Genomic DNA, 13,047 nt, shown 5'->3' on the forward strand with positions numbered 1-13,047 from the left:
CTTTGAACAAACAAATGATGCATGTCTCAGGCAAAATAATTCAGAAGGGCAAGGTTTCTTCTTGCTACTCAGAATTTAAACTTTGGAATTGTTCATTTGTGGAACTTTACACTTTAATTTATTCGCACCACAATTGACTGTGCATAATTGTACATAAAATTGAAATCATGCCTAGTGTATTGTTAGAAAAAAAACAATGATGGTAAAGTATCTTTATCAGTATCAAAAAAACATTTATTAATGTAGCAATTGGGGTTGAGGTCATGGCTTAAGTGTTAGAGAGATTGCTAACACATGTGAGGCACTAGGTTTAACCCTTAGCACCATATAACAATTAATAAATAAAGGTATTGGGTCCACCTACAACTAAAAAAATATTTTTAAAAATAAATAAATGTTGTAATCAAAATCGTGTTAAAATTCAGAAGCACATATCTGTGTTTCTGGGAGAATAAAATATTATGACTTCATGTTAACAAAGATATGTTTAATGAAACTGGCATTGATGAAATTGACTGTAAGCTTAAGAAAATCCATTATCTTTTATGCACAATCAAAATGTTTAAAATATACTAACATGGTAAATAAACAAAGCTAAATATATAAATGACTTAGAACACAACAAGCATTAGAGTGATAATATATCCATGTTTGCTCACAAAATGGAATCATGCTCCCTGTTTCTGCCTCTTTCATCTGGCACATTGAATGAGGCTTCCTCTTCTACCCCAGCCCCTCACAGGCTGGGTTAATCCCTACCATGTGTTGGAAGGTGGTATTTCAGTACAGGGTGTCCTCCAATAGACTGGTCATTAGCAATGGAAGTGAGTGACTTCTTGGTACTGAATCCATTTAACTCAGTAACATGGATTTTAAGTTACAAAAACGTCACTTACAGAAATCTAGTCACTCAGTTTTTTTATCATCATGCCCATTACCTCTCCATCTCCTCTTTATTCTTCCCAATATCTATGATATATTGTTGCATAAAATAGAAGACTTACCCATTTTATACATTTTCACATAACATTTTAAGGCAAATATTTTAAATTAAACTTACAGGGTTATTTTAATTTTTACAAAAGACTAAGATTATTGTATTTTTTCTTAGTGATCTGAACACATTTCTCCATTTATTTTTGACATTTATTGTTGCATAAACCTATGAAGCAAATTTAATTATTACACACATTCTGTATTTTTATAATTCTAATAAAGCTTTACAGAACATAAACTGTCATGCTAAAACAGCATTGTAATTTCTTTAGAATAGATTCTTTCTTTGTCATTCCTACCAAGCCTGTCTGAGACTTCAAATTCAGGATTTGTTCTTGTTCTCAAGAAAGTTTTTATTTGTATTTTGTTTTTGTTATGCCCTCTATTTTGTTCTGTCATTAACCTCTTGTTCAGAATTTTTCTAAAATACATATTAGTCATAGATAAAGAATAGTTGTCTCGGCTGGATTGTAGCTTAGTAGTAGGGCGCTTGCCTAGCACGTGTGAGGCACTGGGTTTCATCCTCAGCACCACATTAAAAAAAAAAAAAAAAAAACAATAATAATAAAATAAAAGCTTAATAATACTACAAAAAACAGTAGTTGTCTTCCATAGATGTTACCTTTTAATAATACTCCTAAGACTTTGAAATTTCATACTTTGTTTTGTCAGACATCTGAACTTAATTCTGTTTACAGTATCAACTGTTGACTATGTTTTACTCTTCTTTTTTGTCCACAAAAGAGGATTTAGCAAGAAATCATAATACAAAGTCAGTATACTATATATGTATATTATATATATTATATATATAATAACAAAGATCAAATAGAAAATCAAATTAATAAAAAATATTACACAAAGTAGTATCAAATATATCAAATATACATTACAATAAATTTACCAATAAGTGAAAGATTACTACATGGTGGACTGCTAACATTACTGAAACAAGGATACATAAACAGAAAAATATACAATTTAGATTGGTAGGAAATCTTGATATTATTAATATCTAGATTTTTTTTCCAAATTTGTCTATAGATCCAATGTAGAACTTACCAAATCAAATATTACCTGTTGCTTGTGATTCAGCAATAACACTCCTGGGCATGTTCTCAAGATAAACTAGTGGATATGTCTACCAAATTATGTAAATTTTCATAGAAATATATTTCAGTATAGACAAAATTTGATTAGACCAAATGCACACAATAGACCTCAGAAGGGGCAATTCATTGCTAAAATGTGGATGGCTTTTCCATGTATGCTATTAATAAAATTAATCAGACAGAAAGGAAGAATGGTATTATGACTTCATTTAACTGGATTAGAAACAGGAAAAATTAATCTAAACTGAGAGAAGTCAGGATGATGGCTAATGTAGAGTGACACTGACAAGAAGACTAGGGAAACATCTAGTCAAATAATGTTCTCTGTTTTGGTCCAGTATTGAGACATTTGTATGTAAAATTTATCAATATATTAATTTGACTTTTAAGAAAGCAAAGCAATCCCACTCGTTGGACTATTTAATATGCTGCTATTTAAAGTATATCTGGGGGCTGGGGAGGTGGCTCAGAGGTAGAGCTCTCACCTGGCATGCGTGAAGCACTATGTTCAATCCTCAGCACCACATAAAAAAAATAAAGGTATTATGTCCACTATCTATCTATCTCTGTATCTCTATATATGTATATGTATATATATATATATATATATATATATATATATATATATATATATANCAAACAAAAAGTTTTTATATTATATATATATATAATTTATTTTATAAAATAAAGTGTATATGTAAGAAGAGGTTTTAAAGTGTAGCATTTCCCAAGCTTAGTAGATAATGATTTAAAGGAACTTCTTCTCAGGTGGTATAAGAGACATGGAAGTAATTGTACTAGAATTAAGCATGTACAATGTAGTGAAGTGGTTCTGATTTCAAATTTAGGAAGAGATTAGCAGATAATAACCAGGATTAAGAGGCAGCTGAAAATATCTTGTTGATCTAAGGTCTTTGGCAGATACAGAAATAATGAAAAAAGGTTTTATTAGCAAAATATCAAGAGAACTTCTCTGACTGTATTTCCATTTAAGATTACGAAATTTTGACAAGGGACCTGTTTTATTGCACATGCAGGGTTTATATTTTATTTGCCTTCTAACTGAACTATACCACTAATATTTATATAATAAAATGATTTCCTGGTTGAGCAGAAAAAGTAAATTGAACTATTATAAATTATTCTATTAAAAACCAAGTATCAAAAATGTTTAATTAGAGGTCTTTGGGTATGTTTCACTAGTACATCACTTTCCTCACATTGTTTTCCAGCACCACAAACACTCAAAAAAAGTCTTAAATCACCAGGGAAATCATGGTAAATACTTTGTACAGTGGGTACACTTTTGAGCTCATTATACTCATGCTGTATCTACTCCCAACAAATTGAATAAATTGTCCAAGCAACTAATCTTCAGCTTCTCTCATTCTTGTAAATTAAATGTTGCTAACTATTGAAAAGTAAAATAGAAAATATTTCTTCCCCACAGAGTCAGTGGCCTTGGTCTTAGTGTATGATTCTATTTTCATGCCTGGAATTCCAGAAAGTTTTTGTTTAGGTGGTTTTTTTTTGTTTGTTTGTTTGTTTGTTTTTCTTTCTCTAACATTCCTTTACACCTCCATTAAGATAATGTTTTAAATATGCAAGTCTAGTAAGGGTTATATTCTCTGGATAATTCCTAGTATATGTTACAGTCATACACATTTACTTTATTTTGTATGAAATATAAGAATATTTCAAACCCTAAGTACTGCATTATTTTAAAAATGATACATTGCCCTTCATTTTCATCAGTATGTACTCTGACATTAATATACTTTTTTGCATATCTTTATATAAATATTGACATATATTACTAAATAAAATATAAAGACCTGCTAACACGTAACATCTTTGGACCTTGAGCTATTTTTGGCAACCAATTAACTGAAAATAAAAATTTTCAGTCTTTCTAATCAACGGCCTATATATGAAACTTTATTAAAAAAGTTCCCTTATTCTGCCCACAGTAATAATTTGTATGTTATTTCAGCCATCTGATATTTTCTGACAGATATATAAATTTTAGGTACCATGTAGTGAATCTATAAACTCTATCCCAGAATAATACATATGTTATTATTTTTGTTTCCTGTATTTATTAGTTAATAACTTACCAAAGGCATGGATAGTATTTGAATGTCTAAGAAATACAAGAACAGATAATCTTTATCCTACAAATTACATAAACTAGATATTAAAATAAAAATGTTAATTCAAATACAAATTATGAAAATCATCCTTTTGATTTATAACAAAAAATAACCATTATTTATAAATATAAATTCAAAATGACATGAAATGATTTGAAAAGAGATATCACTGATCAGTCAAACTAAGTCCAAAAGTTATACACTATGATTAGCTCTGAAACACATAAACTATTTTTAAAATCCATTAAATAAAAATAGAATTATTTTTCAAGTAATAAAATCAACAAGTGAAAATACTAGGACTTTGATATAAAAGCCATACTTTAGAGAATTTTCAGCTTAATTCAAGTATTTGAAAAAGTATTAATTCTAGTGTAAGTAGTTTCATAATTTTTAATTTTAATAATTAGATATTAAGTGTATGTACTATTCACTAATAAAATTATTGTCAATCAATGATTAGAATGTACTCAAGTAGCTTCAAAATGAGAGAAACATTATTTAAGTTTTGTCTTAAACTTATACTCCATTTGGGAACCAATAAATATAGTATCGATTTGTTTTTATTTACAGCCTTCATTTTTTTATTCATTTATCTGGGATGTAATTACAGTTATAAATTCCAAGTTTAAGTTTCAATAACTAGACTGCACTACTCTAACTCCTACATTACTGTTTAACACCAGTGATACTAGGGAGTTGCCTATCACTAATTGCACATATTTTCATATTTGATCATTCCCTTTTGATTGCTCTGGTAGGTACTCCATTAAATCTCATAAAGTATGCTTATCCTGCTACATTTCTTGGCACCAAGGAGTTATTTTTATGCATAAAATATTAATATGTGAAATATATATTTCTGATAATTTATAAAGTCTTTTAAATTTCAAAATATTCCAATGAGGTAAAATCATTATTATTAGTTATTATGTATTCTTACTAATTATCATGGGAATGAAAATTCAAACCACAATATCACTACCCATCTGTTTGAATGGTGATTATGAAAAGTTTAAAACATAACAAGTGTTACAGACAATGCAGAGAAATGGGTTAGCTCCTATGTTGATGGCAAGAATGTAAATCTGTTTAACTACTAGGGAAATAGTAGGAAATTTCCTCAAAATTAAGAGCTGAATTAACATAGGCCTCAGCAATTTGATTTCTGGGTCTATATCCAAAGAATTTAAGCCACTGTCAAATATCAGGTTTCCATTTTCATTGAAGTACTATTCACAATTAATGTAAGTATCCAATAGTGGGTAATGGATAAGGAAATATGGTACATACACACAATGAAATAGTATACAGACTTTACAAAGCAGGAAACTTTAATATTTGTGACAATATAATCTGGAGGAAGTGTTTAGGTTCATTCCTGTTCCATATACTTTAATATTTAATCAATTGAATAAATCCAACACAGCAAAACAAATAAGCATTATCTCAATTATTTGTTTAATTTAAAGAGTAAAACTCATAGAAGGGGATAGTTAATATGGTGATTATCAAGGGCAGTGGGGTGGGTGGAAGGGAATGTGGACATATTGGTCAAAGGGTGCAAAATTTCAATCACAATGGAGGAATAAGTTTTACAGATCTATACTATGTAGCACACCATAGTAAATATAATCAATAATAATATACATTTCAATATTTCTAAAAGAATAAATTTTAAATGTTATCAAAAAATAGTCTGTAAGATAATGGATATGTTTATTGGCTCTAATTTGTCACTGCACAATATATAAATAGATAAAACAACATAGGTTAACCTACAAGACTTTGTGGCGGCTCGGTTATTTTGTGCCCAGCCAGACTGCGGCGTTAATGTGCTGGTTAATTAGAAATTTTAAAGAATAAAAATAAAAAATATTGTAACTTAATTAGACAATACTCTTGATATTTTGTATCTTTTAAGTGAGTGAATCAATAATAACAGTAGAAAAACATCACATATACAATAAAGTCTATTTTTGGAAGAAACTCTTTGCTGTAGACAGTTACTACTTTTTCATTAGAAAGAAGACATTTGACATGGGGATGTCAAACTGAGTTTAATACTTCTAAAAACATTAATTACATCAAATAAATAATTGTATTATTACTCTTGGATTTCTAGGCAGTATACTTTGAACAAAATATTGAATTAATTTAAGATGTTAAGCATGGAAATGAAAATGAACTCGGGAAATGGCTGCATGAATGATTCTCTTGCCTTCTGTACCTTCTAACATCTACAGCTGTCCAGGTCAAATGCCTATGAGGCACAATGGAGACTGAAAGGAGACCTGGGGATCTAAGGATCTCAAAGGACCTCTTTAGTGTCTAGAGAGTAGTGCAAGAGAGACATGTGGTGTGAGGATAAGGAAGCCAAGGAGTTCATTAGGTAGTGGCGCAAAAGTGATCTGTGTGCTCAAGTGAAGGAGTGTGTTTGCATCATCAATAGGATGTTCTGTTCCCTGCAACTCAAATATCCTGAATGAAAAGTCCAAGGACAGAGTATTAAAAGCAAGTTTATATCACTCTTTGTCTGCAAGGCTGTCATTTGGGAGAGAGAGGCACACAACAGTGACCTGAGAGCATGCCTTCTTCCACAAATCTGTTTCTCTGAGATGCTATTTGCATTTAATTGCTTATAAAATTCTGATCACATAGGAAGGAGGTGTTTAAATTTTTTCTGCATGGTAGAGCCACACAGGGAGTTTAGAACAAACAAACAAACAAACAAACAAAAACAATGGTGTCTATTCCCACTAGACCTCGGTTTTCCATTCAAGTCCTTGGAAGTTTTCAGTTAGTGAGCACTTGGTTACATTTTGAGATTTTGAAGTCTTCCTAGTGGATTCTAAAATGAAAATTATTCTGGAGCAATGGTGTATTCCAAAAACAACACCAAAGGCCACTTGAGCTTATATGGTGGAAAAGATAATAAAAATATCCAAAGCAGGCATACCGATGGTTCAGTCAGAGTATGGAGCATGTTTTCAGGAAAAGTTACATTTCAGAGAAGAAAATTGAGTGAGCTGAGAACAAAGAGAAAAAATAAAAGGTTATTTAAGACATTTCAATGGCTCCAAAATTTTTTCTGACAATTTGCTCATCAAGTTGTTGCATAGACCCTTATGCAGCATTGTGCAAAATATAAAAATTAGAAGAAAACTGAATTTCTCACTTTCTACAGTATACTTTTTGCTTAAGCCACATCACATGGGTTTTGAATGCTTAAAGACAATCACTTCCTTAGCCACCACAGTGGAATGAGATGATCAGAAAAATAAGGAACCACTTTACCAAAGTACCCATAGCAGGTCCTCTGCTGGGAACCAGCAGGCATAGCTACAGGTCAGAAAAGGAATGCACCACAAACTTATGAATGTTTGAAATAGCTATATCAGAGTTTGAATATATAAATTTAGAGAACATTTTTCTTAAGTATTTATCAGTTAATGAGAAAAGAATAGAAATGAAGGAAATGAGGATGGTAGTTTACCAGAGTTGTAAAACTTATCTTAAGCTGGTTTTGAAGTTGCTGATTCTGGGATAAAGCTATATTCAAAGATGGAGATGAATGGGTTTGGAAAGTTTATTGCCTTGTCTTTAGAAAAATAATTTGGATTATGAATGTTAGTGGCAAACTCAATTTGTAATTTGTATTCAAAACTGCCTTAAGATGGTAAAAGCTTTTGGTAGTAAGCCATGCAGATGAAAGTAAATTTTTGAGCTTACTGATCACCATATCTTATTGATCTGGCCTAATCATAGAGTCAAGTATTAAGTGTCTTTAATTGAAGCATAAATACAGTAAACATTTCATGTGCTGTGGATTCTTTTTCTACTTTGGTTTTATGTGGTGAAAGCAAAGGTAGTGACTTTTAAATTCCTGAACTACGAATTAGGTTTCAGCACTCAGAAACATTAACTATTGGGATTGAGAGATGCATACTGCTCATTAAACAATGTGAGGGAAACACATCACTGAACTGCAATTGGCCTTTTCCTGAGAGTTTTACATTGCAGTTGATGTAATTATTTTGCTATACTGTTCACTTTTTGTTTCCATTGCAAATATAATTAAAATAAGAAATGCTGCAAGCTATTAAAAATATTTTTTTTTATTCTACAGAGATGGTATTTAAGACCTTGTGAAGATAATCATGTCAATTTCCAGTTAATATTTTCAGGAAGTGTATTGTGTGTTCTCTTTTCCTAAAACAAACAAACAAAAAGTAACTACAAATAAATTCCCTTTTAAGCCATCCGATGACAACTATCCTCAAGATTTCCAAATTTGGTAAAACAAATATGTAAGTCATAAACCGTAATTCTATAATTAACTTATTCATACATGGATTTAAACCTGGAGAATAGTAATTAAATGTGTCTGCTTTATATGCTAGTAGAAAATAAATATTTCTAAATGGGCAAGGTTGCTTTACTTCCCAGAAGTTCCTCTGGGAAGTACCATAAAGATGACAGCATGGATGTAGGTGACCACACCTTCTGAAATATGTTCCCTATGCTCTGCACTTCCCCTTATTTTAGTGATACAGAGGGAGTGCTCCCCAGTCTTTGTAAGGAAGTAAAAGTTTATGCAATGTTTTGAATACAATTGATTAGAAACTGATATTTTCTAAAATTTGAAGGAACATAGTCAGAAGGTGTAGGAAAATAATGAAAAAGAAAACCAGGACCTCAAAGTGCCAACAGTAACTGGTATCCTAACATAATGTTTAATCATGTTGATTAAGAAGGCAAATGCGGAATTCAGACTCTTAACTTCACCACTTACAAGGTGTGTGATACCAGGGAAATTATCTAACTTGTACCACTCAGCTTCTTTACCATACAATGGTCATAATAATAGAATCATTCTATAGGCAATTATGGCCATTATGAGTCATAAGTGAGTTAATATTTTCAAAGTCCTTAGAACAGTGTACAGTCCACAGTAATTACAAAGTAACATTATATATAATATATATATCACATATATGTATATACATACACACACGCACACACAGTGACTCAAGTGTTCTTATTCTTTCTCATGTAGACTCTTTTGTGTTTTTTTAGTATTTTCCGATCTTTGACTACAGAACAATTTTATCTGATTTTGTTAAAATATATTATTGGGCACATATGGCTATACATTTTTCAACATAGAGGAAATAATGCCTCTTTAAAGATACTGACTATTTTAAAATTTAAGGTAATCACACTTCTATGGGTCAAACTAAGACCGAGAATTGAACAGTAATCTACTATAAGCAGCCCATGTGTCCCTACCCACTTATTCCTCTTTCCTTGCATTTTACTGGAGCAAACCCAGAACTATCATGAATTAGAAACACAGATATATATATGGTAAATAGATTGCTTATAATATATATTTACTTTATCAAATAAAAAATTGTGCAAAATAATGCTCTGTAATGCATCAACTTTATATAATTGCACTAATAAGAATTTGCCAGTTCTTGAAACAGCATTATTCCAGAGAATACATAACTATTAAATTGTTACTACACACAAAAATGAAGTCATCATTTGAATTGCAATACATAAATGTCTAAAGCCTAATAACTGGAAAATTACAGTAAAAACACCATTTATGAGCATACATATTGATATAATGAAGTGGTTTGCCAAATAATTCTCAACAAATTAAGTCTGAAAAATGAAATTAATCAACTGGCTTTCATAAATCAAAACTAAGAAAGACAAATATTCAAAATAACAAACATGTCAAGACAATACTAATGATGTATTCTTTCTGATAATGAAGAATTCTCCATAAACATTGTAGAAACTTAAACTCTAAGCAAGTTTTTGTGTACAATATGAACTTGGAATTCTCGCCAATTTTATGTCCCAGACATATTGCTTTTATATACAGTCATTCCTCATTATTTGTTTATTCCTTATATGTAAATTAATGTTATCAGTAAAATTTCTTTTCAATATTCATATGACTTTTGTAATAATTTAAAAACATGCACAGATTGGCCAGCTAAAATAAAAGCTAAAATAAAAGATATGTGCCCTCTCCCAGCTGAGATCAATCCCTGTGGCACTACTGTCCTCATGGTTGTAAACAAGGGTCCTTTTAACAGTACATTTAACATCATATTTTCACATTTTTAAAATTTTTGTTAGATATTTTGCCATTTATAATGATCCCCAAGCCTGGTGCTGAAATGATGTTTTGTGTTCTTAAACACAAGCTGGTTATGTGTCAAGTGGAGAAAAAATATGTGTTAAATTAGGTCCAATTAGACATTAGTTACAGTGCTATTGGTCTTAAATTCTATGCTGACAAATTAAAGACAGGAAACCTAAATGACTCCGAAAATTCACTTGTCTAAACAGAAGTTTTCTGGAAGTTTCTAAAATAACAGAGTGAGTGATGCAAAGAATGAGGTTGAATTTAAGCATGTATAAGACAACAGCCAATTAAAAACAAAAGGCTTACCAGGTAGCATTTTCATAATCTAAAAAGCAAAGAAAATTTAAGTCATTTTGCACAGCATCAGGAAAATGTCAGGAAAAAAGTTATTATATATGAATACTGCATAAAATTGATTATTTGTAAGAAATATGTACATACAATATATCATAAATATACAAAAATCAATAAAGCCATTTCAAATAAAAGTCACCTAAAGCAAGTTTATTTAAAGATCATTTAATGGAAATGTTGTTACCAGAAACTCATGAAAAATTTAAATCTGTAATTTCTTAACAGAACCAGTTCTTTCTTTACAAAATCTGTTTATACGCATTATCAGGCTATTAGCTCCCATTAGCTTTCTAGAATTAGAATTTTTCTAAAATGTATAAAACAAAAGTATATATTTTTTAAAAATATGTGTGTGTATGTATGTATGTGTGTGTGTGTGTATATATATATATATATATATATATATATATATATATATATATATATTATGCCTAGGAGGAATATACTCAAAACTATTGTTGCTTGATACTGGGGATCAATGTCTTTCTCTCCTATCTGATTTTCTTGTTTAGAAATACTTCCTCTTCCTCTTTCAAACCACCCTGCTGATCACAAAACATGGGCTCATTTTTTTAATCACCCTTTTGTATAGAAAAATAATTATGATTACTTAGGTTTACACTTAAACTTAAGAAACTAAATTTTTTTTAATTATCAATTCATATGATATGATTTTGGCTATTTAAAACAGTGTTCAGTATTGAGTCTCCTCCATTCAATCTTATTTTTTACTTCATTTTTCCTTATTTTCTTTATTCAGGAAATACGATTTAAATTCTATGCCATTTAAAAATAACTACATTCCAAAATCTTTTTTCTGAGTTCATTTTTAAAAGCTCATTTCAATTTTACAATCCACACTCAATGTTAATACATTAACAATGCTTGTATTTATTTTCTAGGTATGTATTTCTGCTTGAAAACGTATTTATATATAACTCTATAAAATTGATGATATGGAAAAGAAAACAGGAGGCAACTAAATGATGATACAGGGAGATAAATGATTTTAAGTATGACATGAAGAAGGACTAAATTTATTTTGGCTCTATCTGGAGTTGGTAGTTTGTTAATAAATTTCTCTTTGTGGTGCTACCCATTAACTTGCATAGAGTATACCTATTAATGAACTTCACAGATGGATTTTGAATAGGACTATATATTCACTTCCCTGGTATGTATTCACCTGCTTATATTTTACAGTGAGTGTCAATTTAGAATGAGTCATTATGGTTTATTTCTTAAAAGCATGATAAAATTGCTTAGCTGTTGAAGATTCAGAATGTTGTAGATACTTCCCATGTTATGGATAATGTAGTAGTTAGCTCTCTGGGCAATCAAAAACTTGTAAAAAATTAAAATCATTTAACCCACTGGGCCCCATTACTTGGCATGTTAAATGTAGCTCAAAGATCTCTCCTAGACTGAGTTCCATTTTTGAAATTTTCTCCATAAGCAATTTCAGATGCAATTTTGTTTTTCAACTCTTTAATTAGTAATAATGTGCAGCCTTTTGAAAAAGTAAGAAAATTCTAACAGAGATTATTAACATTATATGAATAACTTCAAACCAAATTTTCTCTGTTTATTATTTAGACAGCATGAACCTTTGCTTGTTATTCTCAAACCATGAAGCATTTCACTGCATGCAAAAATAAAATATTTATTTCAAATGTTGAGTATTAAATAACTATTTTGTTAACTTTACATCACACCTTGCATTTTTAGTCAAACACTGACATTATTATTTCATTATTATCTTTATACATATTGCCTTTATGACTTTAGGCAGATAATTCAGGTAAAACTTCTTTTAGAGCCTCTTTATGAGTCCATTATGTTACAGGTGATAGAATGTGTTAGCTTCCATTTTTGTGTCTAAAATAACTGTCAAGAACAACATAGAATAGGAAAAGTATATTTTGGGCTGTCCATTTTAAAGGTCTCAGTGAAATTTCCTAAGTCATAGCAACCAGGAAGGAGGGGGACAGAGAGGGAGAGGGAGGAAGGGATAAGATGCAGTCCCCCAAGGATGGCCACAAGTGTGTATCATGCTACCAAGCCTATAATTAGCCCCCAAACATGGGTATATAATATGGTTCTATTGCAAATGGCTTCTCTGAGCAAGCATTGTAAACCCAGATGAGCAGCAGAAAATGCTCATCCTTTTATATAAATGAGTCCTCTCTTTTAAGCAAGGAACACAATTTGGACTAGGGTTGCAACTAGCTTGGGTACAGAGGAACTTCTTAGCTTGACA

The sequence above is a fragment of the Marmota marmota genome, unplaced genomic scaffold (genome assembly GCF_001458135.2).
Source record: "Marmota marmota marmota unplaced genomic scaffold, marMar, whole genome shotgun sequence".
NCBI classification, from domain to species: Eukaryota; Metazoa; Chordata; class Mammalia; order Rodentia; family Sciuridae; genus Marmota; species Marmota marmota.